The sequence below is a fragment of the Lactuca sativa genome, chromosome 8 (genome assembly GCF_002870075.4).
Source record: "Lactuca sativa cultivar Salinas chromosome 8, Lsat_Salinas_v11, whole genome shotgun sequence".
Classification (NCBI taxonomy): Eukaryota; Viridiplantae; Streptophyta; class Magnoliopsida; order Asterales; family Asteraceae; genus Lactuca; species Lactuca sativa.
Genome location: NC_056630.2, coordinates 147,372,358 through 147,385,147, shown reverse-complemented (window position 1 = coordinate 147,385,147; position 12,790 = coordinate 147,372,358).

Below are 12,790 nucleotides of genomic sequence, written 5' to 3'. Positions count from 1 at the left end.
TTCTACCACAAGCTTTATCAAAAATCTTGAAATTTGAAAAGTTACAAATCCAATTTCGAATGGCCATATCAAATTCTCCCCTGTTTTATAATAAAAAATGTGATTATAAAGCCTTCAAATGGTCATGAGAATGATCTTAAATGGATAAATAATTACCGTGCTCCCTTGTGAGAAAATGATATACACAATGAAGTATAAAATCCAAAGAAGTCGTGAAATTTTGACGTTATCACACAAAACGACTTTCCGAACCGCCAAGACTTGATGGAATCTTTATTCTGCTGTTCACGAAAAAAATATGTGCGTTAAAAAATCCAAAACTATTCACCGGCCCTTAAATTTGTAAACTATTCTGAATATTGGGCCGAAACTATCACTTGCTAAAAGACAGGGGCTGGAATGGAAATTCTGCATCAATATACCCTTTTATTTGTAACAAAATCTGGAAATGGACCAATATTGCCAAGTCACGAAAAATTCGGGGACCAGAACTGTCAAATCTTTGAAGTTGAAGGGACCAAAAGTGAAACATTAAGTCTTCTTTCCCATTGCAGATGAATGCAACTGGAACGGACAACAAATCGTGATTGAAATCCAAATCTTTGAAATTACCAACCCCCTTCGTTCCTAGCTAAGAAACGAACCTAAGTTCGTTCCATGTTCGTCTTGAGCACAAGCAACCGAATCCAAGTTCATTGATATAAAACCAAAACCATGTTCGGTCCGAGCATCATGATGCGAATAAAAGAGAAAACTTAGCAAAACTGAATCACAGGGTCGCTTTCGATCCTCCCCTCTTTCGTTCCAAGTCCATCGTTTATACCCCAAAGCAAATCCATGTCAACGAATCCAAACACAGGCGAACGTTCGCGGGTTAGACTTTTATAGAGATTTTGACTTTTCGATTTGACCATCGTTCATCCCAATTGAGTCCCCGAATCATTCCGATTGAGCCCCAATTTCCGTTTTCATAGTTCGCATCTCACATCCGATTTTGACTTATGCCACGATTCCAAGACTCATAACGCAGCGAACTTGAAAAACGTAATGCACCAAATTGCAAGACCCATTTAGCCGAACACGACTTCTTGCATTGACCACTGGCAACAGTTAACGCCAAGCAATAGAATCAAGTTTCTCAACATGATTTCTAGATCAAGCAGGTCAATTCCCAGATGAAATATCACATTCAATCTAAAATCAGTACAAACACCCACCAAATGTTCTTTGGTTTCTTCTCTCAGCTCCTCAATCCAAGATAACTTGATTTCAAGTCAATTAAAAAAATTGATACGGGAGAAATTGACTTGATAAGATGAAGAATATGAACTCGTTCTTGGATTAAAACTAGAAGCAAAATCTTGAAATCGAATGGATAATCATGAATCAAGAATACAACGTGAAGGAGAAACACGATTCACATATATGATCAATCAAGAAAAATCGATTCAATGAAAATACAATCAATGAAAAAGATAGAAACAAATTGATAATCAACATCGATACAACATTAACTCAATTTCGGGAAAATCAAATTAGATGAATTTGTGATTACAAACGAGATTTCGACTGGAATTGATATCGACGACAGAGTAAACAACGAAATCAAGGATATGTCAGTCTCGAAATTTTGGTTTAGAAATTGAAACAAATTAGAACTTTGGGCTTTAATAATACCATGAACAGTAAGCGAAAACTATGGCCCAAATCAAAAGAAATTGATTCACGAGGCAGTTGACTGATTAAAAAAATCAAATCCAATAGAGAATACGAACAAAATACGATTTGGATTGAAATAATACCGAGATGAACAGTAGATGAACAGTAACTTGAACAAAAATCTTGATTCCATACCGCCAAAACACTAAAATCTTCAATAACTTGTGCAAAAAATCATCAAATCAAGAACCGGTACTTCAAAAATCAATAGATATTCAAAGACACGCTCTAATACCACTTGTTAGGATTAAAACCCTAATTGAGATTTGATGAATAAGATGCGGAAAATAAGAACAAACACAAATATGAAGATTTGGTCGAATGATCACTCGATTTATTGAATTATGAGGAATAAATTACACTTAAGAAATAAGAATCAAACTCTACAGAAACCTCACAATGTGACGGCTACATTTTGCCTCTCTCTTAACCCTAATAATGAATAATACATGAGTATTTATAGGGAAAAGACAAGTCTTGGACTTTTAACCTACACTTCATCAAGGGGGCCCATTGTCATCATCCATGGAGTGCTTTGAAACCCTACACATTATATGAATGTAATGGAAAAATGAAGATTTACAGTAGTATTGTATAAAATACACTACTGATGCATTAACTACCTTGAAAACCAATCTGGTTAATTAAGGTTAAAATGTGATAAGGTTATAAGAATGCTTGATAGACTAGTATAAAACACGGCGTTCTTCAGGCGTCGAAAATGATATGGCATTTGTCACCCGTAGACCTGCAGGTCCCACTGTAGCTAGCAGCAAGGTGTGGGATGGTCAATCCTGTATAGATTTATACACGAACTCACGCTCTCCCTCCAGGAAACTCTGGTTACAAAACATGGAATAGCAAAAATATTGCTATGCTATGAAATAGTATCTCACATTTTAGTTATCTTGTTCTTGTTATAGTATGTAAGTTCCTTCTTGTTCTTGTAAATGAATAGTATACTTTGTAATGAATAGTAATAATATGTATGTATTGACTCATGTATTGTTTCTCTGTTTTAGAAATAGTATGTAGTGATCCTCTAAACTATACTTATTATAGTTTACTAGTATGTTTGTTTGAACTGTTACAGATTTGTAGAAAAGACTCAATTGGCCAACATATGTAACCGAGTTAAGTATGTTCCTAGAAAATGGGGTTTAATATTCATGTCTATATTTAGCAAGTATAACAATGATTTAACCAACAGTCGGACTAGTGATCCTACCTTAAGCCCACAACCAAACAAGGAACAGGAGTTACGATATTTAATAATAGTCCTAAGTCTGTTAAAGCATACTTATACATAAATATGTACACGAATATGATTTTGATATAAACATAAATCTAAAAATAGTTTTAAAAGAGTTTTAAAGTGCTTTTAACACATTTAAGCATAAGAAATCCTTTATGTTTGTTTGTTTCCACATGTAAATGATTAACACAATTATATTGTGTTCTACTTGTATCCCCCTTAAAAGCATTTTAAAAAGGTAAATTGTAGGGGTATGAACAAACCTTAAGTGAGTGATTTGATTGAATGTTCGATATAGGATGATTATTTCCACAAGTTAGCTCCCGGGACAAAACCAAGTCCTAAATGGCAATTCAGGTGATATAATGGCATGAAATTAGTGAATATAACCTCTTAGGTGTTAAGGAAACAACCTAGGATGTAAGGAATACTTACAAAAGAAGTGTTACAAGAGAAATCAAGTGACTGCTTGGAGTTCACGGCTGGGCTTCGGTGTTTACGGCCATAAACGGTTCACGGCCACTTGAAGATTCAAGTGTTTTTGGCTGTAAACTTAAGTGTGTGATCTTGGTGTTCTCAGTGAAACCAAGGAGATACAAGGGTTTACGACTGAGTGTTCTTGAGGAAATGAAGAACACTTGAAGATCCAAGCAACATCCTAACAAGGTTCGAAGGATAAAGAATGATCTTTGAGAGAAAATTGGTGTTTACGGTTGGGTGTTCTTGAGAGAGAAGGGATGTGTTTTCGGATGGAAATGAAGAAGTGAGGACGTTTTCGGCTCCCATTATATATATATATATATATATATATATATATATATATATATATATATATATATATATATATATATATATAGGACCGAAAACATCATGAGACACATCATTGGTTCTCGCACCTCAGGGATAAGACCGGAGTTTGCGGCCTTTGGCCGTAAACCAAGGGTTTGCAGTCAGAAGAGTGTTATTGTGACAACCCGATATTTCAACTCTTTGTAACGACCAAAATGGGTCAAGTATTGTAACCACTTCTGAGTAATAAAATTTACTTTCATAATAAAATGTACAAATAAGTTCTATTTAATTTCCTTCTATGATTAAATGTCTTTGAACCATGATCGTACGTGAAAAGAACGCCCAAATCCGACTTCATATAGCGAAGTTATAATTTTTCCAAGTTCGAATTAGCAACAGACAGCTAAAAACTCGAATCGGAAATCGAGCGACTTTTGGCCGGAATGACCTAAACGAGAATCGAAGGTCTCGACAATGGTATTCCAGCGGTAAAAAGTCTGGCAAAAACCGACATCAGATAAAGAAGTTATGAATTTTCTAAGAAATTCCTTAAACACGATGGATTTTTAATAAATAATAAAAAAAATAATTTTGGAATTTGCCGACGGAGTCTAAACGAAAGTTGTAGAGCGTAGTCTCACCTACGCGAGGATATAAAGACCATCGAAAACGGAGTTCGTATGAAGAAGATATGAATTTTTGAAGTTTATTAAATAAATTAATTATTTATTTAATTCAAAATTCGGATATTATCCGAAGGGGAGTCAGCATCCTCCTCCGAGGTACGCGTTGCGTACCCCTGTACGCCCTGCGTAACCGAGAGGATTGGCCTCTGATCGTCCACGTCGCGCTATCCGAAGAAACCGACCTGTCCGAAGCCCCGACCCGTCCGACCCGCCGTCCCATCCGACCCGCGTACCCAGCAACCCGTCCCATCCGAAGCCGAGGCAGTCGAGGCTTCGGTCATGCATGACGTACGCGTACGCGCTGCGTACGAGCGTACGCCCCGCGTACCGAGGCAGACCAGCCTTACTATAAATAGGATGCGAGGGTTTCCAAAGAAAGGGTTCATTTCTCTTCTCTCTCTCTCAACTTTGCCTCGTTTTCCGTGTCCGTTCAAACCCGAAGCTCTGGTCTTTTTGGCTCAAGTCCCGAAGGTCGATTTTACTCCCGAGATTCCCGAGAATCCCGAGGAAAATCCGTTTCCCGAGACGAAACTCTGCCCGGTTTTCCATCTCGCTATCTCCAAAACTTTCAAGTGAGTTTCATACCCCTAAATCAACCTTTTTAAATATTCTAAATGCTTTTATATGCTTTCAAGGGGGGGATTACAAGTAAAACACACGAGTATTATCGTGTGTTACATAAAGAAACTCTTTTATATGCTGTTATATATTCAAATCACATGCGATTTATAAACCTTTAAGGAACTTTTATATATACATAACATATGTTACAATAGCATTCTATCTTGTAAAATATAAAGTTGTTGTAATGCATGTATGAACTAAACTGTTCTTAGATTATTCTTGTCTATCTTAGACTCTACACCAAAAATCTATGCTTTCATAAACAAGTGATTCTTTTTCTAGGTATTTCTAAACAAACAAGACACACTTTTTGAAAACTATAATAGGTATAGTTTTACGAACAGATTTCTAACTCTTATGTACTAGAAACATATATTTCAAGAAGTTTACTTTCGTATACAAGAACAAACGTAACATTTTAACAAGTAGATCTGTTTTTATACCACGGTTTTGTGAGACACTAACTTCATGTACGTTTGAGTACACATTTCAAGTCCTGTATTATATACCAGAATCCCTTGGAGGGGGAGCATGGTGTTTGTGTATAGATCTATACGGGCTTGACAACCCGCGCCCTGACTGTTAGCTGCAGTCCACCGTTTGGGGTGACAAACGTCATAACATTCCAACGCCTGAAAAACGTTGTGTATAGGCATTCAGAGTCAATAGTATGGTTATAAAACTCACAAGGGGTATTAAAAACACATTGATTTACGAGGTTTTCAAACATATTGGTTATTTTACCCTTACATACATTTTGGAAACAAACATTGGTCTTGAGTGAAGGCTACTTTTATACTAGTAGAAAATATAGGATTTTCTAAACACAAACAAACAAGGATAAAACATTTCATTTCATTCAAACTTTGTCACTTAAATACTTATGAAATTCACCAGCTTAAATGCTGATCTACTCTTTCAAAATTACTTGTATGTCCTAGGAAATCAGTAATTTCAGGTATTCATTTCGCTTTTGATGAAGGGATGCTGCGGCGCCAGTTAAATCTCGTATTTTGACATCATATTGTAATTGAGTTTTGAACATGTAACTTTTGACAAATGTAAACTTTCAATTATATATATGATGGTTGTATTGCTTTCTTTACTATGTATTCATTTGTTACGTTACCACATGAAGTCATCCGCCCCCGAACGTTTCCGCCGTTCAGGTTTGGGGGTGTGACAGTTATCGGCTGCGAACCATTTGCGGTTGCGAACAGTTTGCGGTCTGCAGTCTTAGGCTACGTGTGGGCTCTCGGTTCTTTGTAATTCACTTCTAATTCAAGCAACACTTTTGAATACAAGGTCTATACACCTATAACTCGTTAATCTAACCATATTAAGATAATTAAAGAAATAAGTTTGACCTTTATTGGATAAGTTTGACTTTTACAAGATTGAAATTACGGGTTGTCAAACATATTCATCCAGATCAACATTATTGACGTTAATAACCCTTCATAGTTAAGGTCTAAACCGTTGTCTTCTTGTTTCTCTATATTCAGCTTTGAAAATTCCTTCTTCATTTTTGTTTTGAATAATTCTTCCCCCTTCTCCATGAATCACACTTAAAAACGAATTAACCCAACTAATCAAACTAGTAATTTAATTCCCATGATCTAATTAAGGAACTTACTGAATTGGGTTCTCAAAGAGTTAAAAAGTTTGATAGAATACATAAGATGCCATGCGAATATATTCAAGTTTACCTTTGAATTCTTCTTATTCCAAGGTAAAACCATGACGATTAATTTACAACCTGCAAAAGACGAAACAACGAAGAAGAAACTCTTCCCAAGAATAGTAGAGTTTTCGTCACCGGAATTGGTGTGCTATCTTTCGTTGGTGATGTTGTCAAGGTCTTCTAGTTTACCAATGGATTCTTCTTTTTCTTGATCAAATGGATATCTAGGAAAATCGCACATAAATTCTAAGATTACATATGATCGAATTCAATCCTAAGGTTTTTTCACAATGAGATTCGTCGAAAGTATAACCTAGAAATCAGAAGACTATAGGCGACTCACCTGTTGACCTTCAAGTAGTTATCAGTATGATATCCATCGATCGATTAGTGAGAAACAATAATTTGTGAAAATCAATCGATGAGATATATATATATATATATATATATATATATATATATATATATATATATATATATATATATATATATAGAGAGAGAGAGAGAGAGAGAGATATAGCTCCTTTAAAAAGATAAAGGATAAAACACAAAAACCAAACAAAAAACAAATGACAAATAAGCATCCGTATAGGCAATCATGTAATCAATTTAATGTCATATTACTGCTAACTTGTGTTGAAAATGAACATAATAAATTTAAGACAAAATTGCAAAAATGGTCCATGTGGTATGCATTTTTTTGGGGTTTTAGTACAAACAACGATTTTTGGTTGCATGGTCCTTTTGAACTAGTTTGTATGTGAAAATAGTGCCTCCGAAAATTGAAATGACTATAATACCCCTGCGGTATTTATTTTTCATTTTTCTTTCATTTTTTTTAAATTTAATATTTATTTATTTATTTTAACAATTAAAAAATAATAAAGGACTCACCTCTCTCTCTCTCTATCTCTCTCTCTCTCTCTCTCTCTCTCTCTCTCTCTCTTTCTCTCTTCAAAACAATTTCTTTTTCAAAACCCAAACCTAAAATTAAATTCAGAACTTGAATCATAGATAAAAAAAAATTTAAAGAAATTTAGATCTTGAATCGTTTACATTCAAATTACTAAATTGTGTTATACAACCTTGGTGGTTGACTTCTGATTAGTTTCTAGTGGAGGTCAACTCCTGATAAGTTTTTCACTTTTGAAGATGAACTTCCAATAGAATGATTATTGATCTGAAGGAGGTGTAGCAATGGCTTTTCGTGTATTGGGTAAACCCAAAGAAATCGAGAATGGGCTCAATGATCAACTATCTATGTTTGAATTGATTGCAGATGGGTATGACACATAAAAAAATCAATTTTGAGGCACTTCAAAAACCCATGTTCAAGAACCCAAAATCTTGACAAGAAATTGAAAACCCAAAAACAAACATGGTGATAAACACATACATGCAAAGGTCTCGACTGACGATGATGATGGTCCAATAGGTTTCAAAAACAAGTCTTAGAAATGGATCTCGTTCAGCATATGTGTCGCCCCGATCGACAACAATGGTTGTTAAGAAGGATTTATTCAACTGGGTTTACAAACCCAAAGCTTGAAACCCCTTGAGATAACATGTGACCTAGCGAGAAGGAGACAACAACCATGTTGTTTTTGTTGCTGCTGCCAACTTTGTGGTGGCGAAACCGTCGGTGGCAGCATAGAACGACTGCCAACTTTGCACCATCCACAATCGTTGCATCAATTTTGCACATTAACAAATGATAAATCCAACTACAAGCACAATCAACGAAAATTAGGAATTTAGATAGGGAAAATTGTACTTCAAATGACATTGTCTGATATCCCCAAAAAGCGATCGTCTATTTAGGTCGATAACAATAAAAAAAAAGAAGATAAACATGTAATGGCATTTTACACACCGTTCCCGAGTTCAACTTAACGAGAGATAGGAAAGGAAACGGGTGGAAACAAGAAAAAAATGAAAGAAATTAGTGTTCCCGAGTTTCATTAAAGGAAGGAAGTGGAAGGAAGTGGAGAGAAATGAAAGGATCACTTTCCCTCCTATCTTTCCTTCCGATTTGGGAGGATTTGGAAGAAAACAAGAAAATGATTAATTTTCCTTCCACTTCTTTCCAACTCGGGAACACAAAAGAAAATTTTATTTTCCTTTTCTTTCTCTTCTTTTCTCTCGTGACTTTCTTTTCTCTTCTTTTCTTTTCTTTTGATAAACTCGGGAATGGGGTGTTAAAGTCAGATTCATTGGAGGAGGGTATTGTTGACAAAAACAACTTCATCAAATCTAGGCTACAAGTTGTGGCTCCAATGGAGGTTTTTTGGTAGTTCTCATATCCAGATTTAGATCCAAGAACCGAAATCGGGTGTGGGTTTTCTTGTTTGTATTTAAGGTTCGAAGATATGGGTTTACTCCTGCAGAAATAGTTTCAAAAATCAGATAGATGTGTTTGTATATTCTTGGCTTTAAAAATGAAGAACAAGTTTTTGGAGACGAACATGTTGATATATATATATATATATATATATATATATATATATATATATATATATATATATATATATATATATATATATATATATATCACTGTTGTAAAAATCCCAACTAGGTCCCGATTAATCTCTAGGCGCTACTCGACCGATTAGAGGGCGTCTAGCGACTAATCCTTACATACATAATGAGTGAAACATTATAAAACAATGAAATTTTAACATTTTGAAGAAGTTTTATCTCAATGGAAGCTATATGAGGCATGATTAGTGTTGTATTAATCATATTAACCTATTTTGTTATCATATTAGTGGTATTTACGAAATTTGATAGGATATTAGTCATATTTAATTTCTTAAAATTCAACAAATTAGCAATTAATGGTACCCGATTAATCCTCCGATTAATCTCTGCCTAGCCGATTAATCTCTTGACCCCAGTCCACCGATTAGCTAACGTCGAACGTTTTTTGCAACCTTGATATATATATATATATATATATATATATATATATATATATATATATATATAGAGAGAGAGAGAGAGAGAGGTGGATCCTCTATTATTTTTATAATTGTTAAAATAAATAAATAAATATTAAGTTTTTAAAAAATAAAAGAAAAATTAAAAATAAATATCCCAAGGATATTATAGTCATTTCAATTTTCGGAGAGACTATTTTTACATTTAATTAATCAAAAAAATGCATACCACATAACCATTTTGCACTTTTGTCTAAATTTAATGTCATATCACTAAGACTTTTGTTGAAAATGAACATATAACATGGTGTCCAATTGTACAAATTGTTAGAAGTTAAAAAGACTAAAAGAGTAGTTCATAATCCATTAAAAATAAATTGGACTGCGGTATTATCTTCTAGCATATATAGATAGATGAATAAACGTTAAAATTTTGTTAAAGGGGATTATAAATAAAATAAGTCCAAATAAGGTTAAAATATTATTAACTTAACAAATGAGTTTCAAAATTTTGATAGTGGCCCCATATGTGACACAAAATAAATAAGATGCCAGAAAAATGACTTTTAATAAAGGAGAATTTGGTGTTAGCTGCTATTGTCAACACAGATTTTGCTTTAATTGATATTAACTTTAAATAATTTTTTAGAAATTCTGGTGGGTAGAGGAAACCAATTATATTCTTTGTTATGATGGACGGGCATATAGTGTTAGTTGGTGGAACTGGATTGGACTAGAAAAAATCTGAAATTAGCTATGGACCGGACAGTAATTTAATATTATCGATGTGGTTCTCAGTTACGAGAAATACATTTTTTTTGTTTTCGGTTATTCGGTTCTCAATTACGAGAAATACACTTTTTTGGTTTTCGGTTATTTGGTTCTCAAGTTACTAATCATAATAAAAAAAAATTGTGGGCTAAATCTGGTTCTGAAACCAAAAACCGATGTCAGAACTAGAATTGGCACCGTTACTGGTACCCACTTAACCGGTCTGACTTCCGGTCCCATTTTTTGTTCATTTCAATTCTTGGGTATTAGGTTCCTGATCAGGATCAGTACGGATCAAAATTTATGCTCATCTCTAATTACAACTTCGAATGTTAAGTGGACTTTGTGGTTTTAGCATGCTTTTTATAGCGACTTGATACAACCTTTATAATAAAATTAATCTATTGTTAAAAAAAGTTAATATAAATATTATAACTTATATGAATACCAAATTTTAATAACCGAATGCATCTTTGTCCATTAATCATCCATTGGCCTAAATACGGGGAATCGATTGAAATTGGACTTAAAGCCTTGCTTTTAAGGATTTTGATTAGTGCTTCCTCTTTGGTAAATAACCCCAAAAAGAAATCACAACAATACTATTTTTAACAACTTTAAAATGTCCACAAATATTTTAAAAGTATTTTAATCATTTCAAGTAGAATCTTTGAACAAAAAAATCTGAAATGATAGATTGATAATGAAGTTCTTATGGATGCAAATAGAAATGGGGTCGCTAAATTTAAATATTGGAAATATTCTACTTTGATAAAGATTGAAAAAAAATATTTCCAATACCAAATTTCTTTATCTTACCTCTATATTATATGCACTTGCAAATTTAATATTATTATTTCATTTTTATTAATAATCATGATTCACTTACTTGTTGAGCGTTAACTTTATGAAGGAAAATTAAGACAAAAATGCAAAAAAGAAATTACGAAACGTTTTATTGGATCATAAAAGCTAAACATAGTGAGCGCCCTTGTCTAATTAATCATGATTAAAGTGGATAATCAAGTGGCATTCATGCTTCTGTACGAACAGGTTGTGCTAAAACAAAAAAAATATATATATATTTAAGTATTTTGATAGGAAATATATTAAACTCACAATCTTTAAAATATTACCATTTAAAAAAAATATATTAAATCACAACGTATAGAATATTATAATTTAAATACAAAAAATTACCATTAAAGGTGCACATATGCACCGTCTAGTTTTGTTTTTGTTTTTTTTTTTTTTTTTTTTTTTGAACAGCAAATACCAAGCGGAAGCCCGGGTTCGAGTTCTTTTACAGGGCAAACTCTCACCCTTTTTAATGGGATTCCAAAGAAAAATTCCCCATGAGTTGCAGTTGAACTCCCCACCTTGCCCCTCAATGGTTATAAACCCAACACCTCTTTCCAACTGGGCTAGGCTTCATTGTCTAATAGTTAAGGTGCGAAATTGTCTAATAGTTAAGGTGCGAAATGTCACACATAAAATCCATGGTTCAAACATGATACATCAAAAATATACTAATGTTTCGTGATTGAAATTTTGGATGAGTTTACGTATACTGTTCAAATTGTATGATTTGTCATTTTTTTCATATGCACTATCTAAAAAGTTTAGTTGAAAGAAGAAAAAAAAAACAAATCCTTTTCTATACATATGTAAACATTAAAAAAAAATGTCGTTTGTTTTTCCAATTGAAACCTTTAGATGGTGCATATTTGCATTTTTGGTAGTGTTTTGATTGAAAAATATTAAATTTTCACATATGCATGAAAAAAATAAACATTTTGTGGTTCTTGTAAAGGGATAATGACTTAAAAGGGTAATATATTTTTCGATTTGTATATATTTGTTCATTGAGTTTTTTTTTTCGTCCACATTTACCCCTTCAACTTGTTAAACTGTACACACTCAGTTTTTATGACCGGTTTCTCTATGTTAGCCGGGAAAAATGATTTAATAGGATAATATAGTTTTCATTTTGTACACATTTAGTCCTTAATATTTTTTTGTTTTGAAATAAATCATTTTTGTTTTTGTACTCATTCAATACTTATAAATGATTTCTTTAGGTTTTTCTCACCACATCTTATGTGGGATAATCATTGATGAAGTGTGTGGGGTGTTGATGTTTATGTGTAACGTCTCATTTTCACCATAAAAAATTTTCATTTTTAAATAAGGTAAAAGTTCCTAATTATAAATCCATTATTAAGAAAAAACGTTTATTCCAAAAAACGTTTATTGAAAATCAGAGTAATATAATAAACGCGGAATCCTCAATATTGTTGATGAGTGTGTACAATCATGC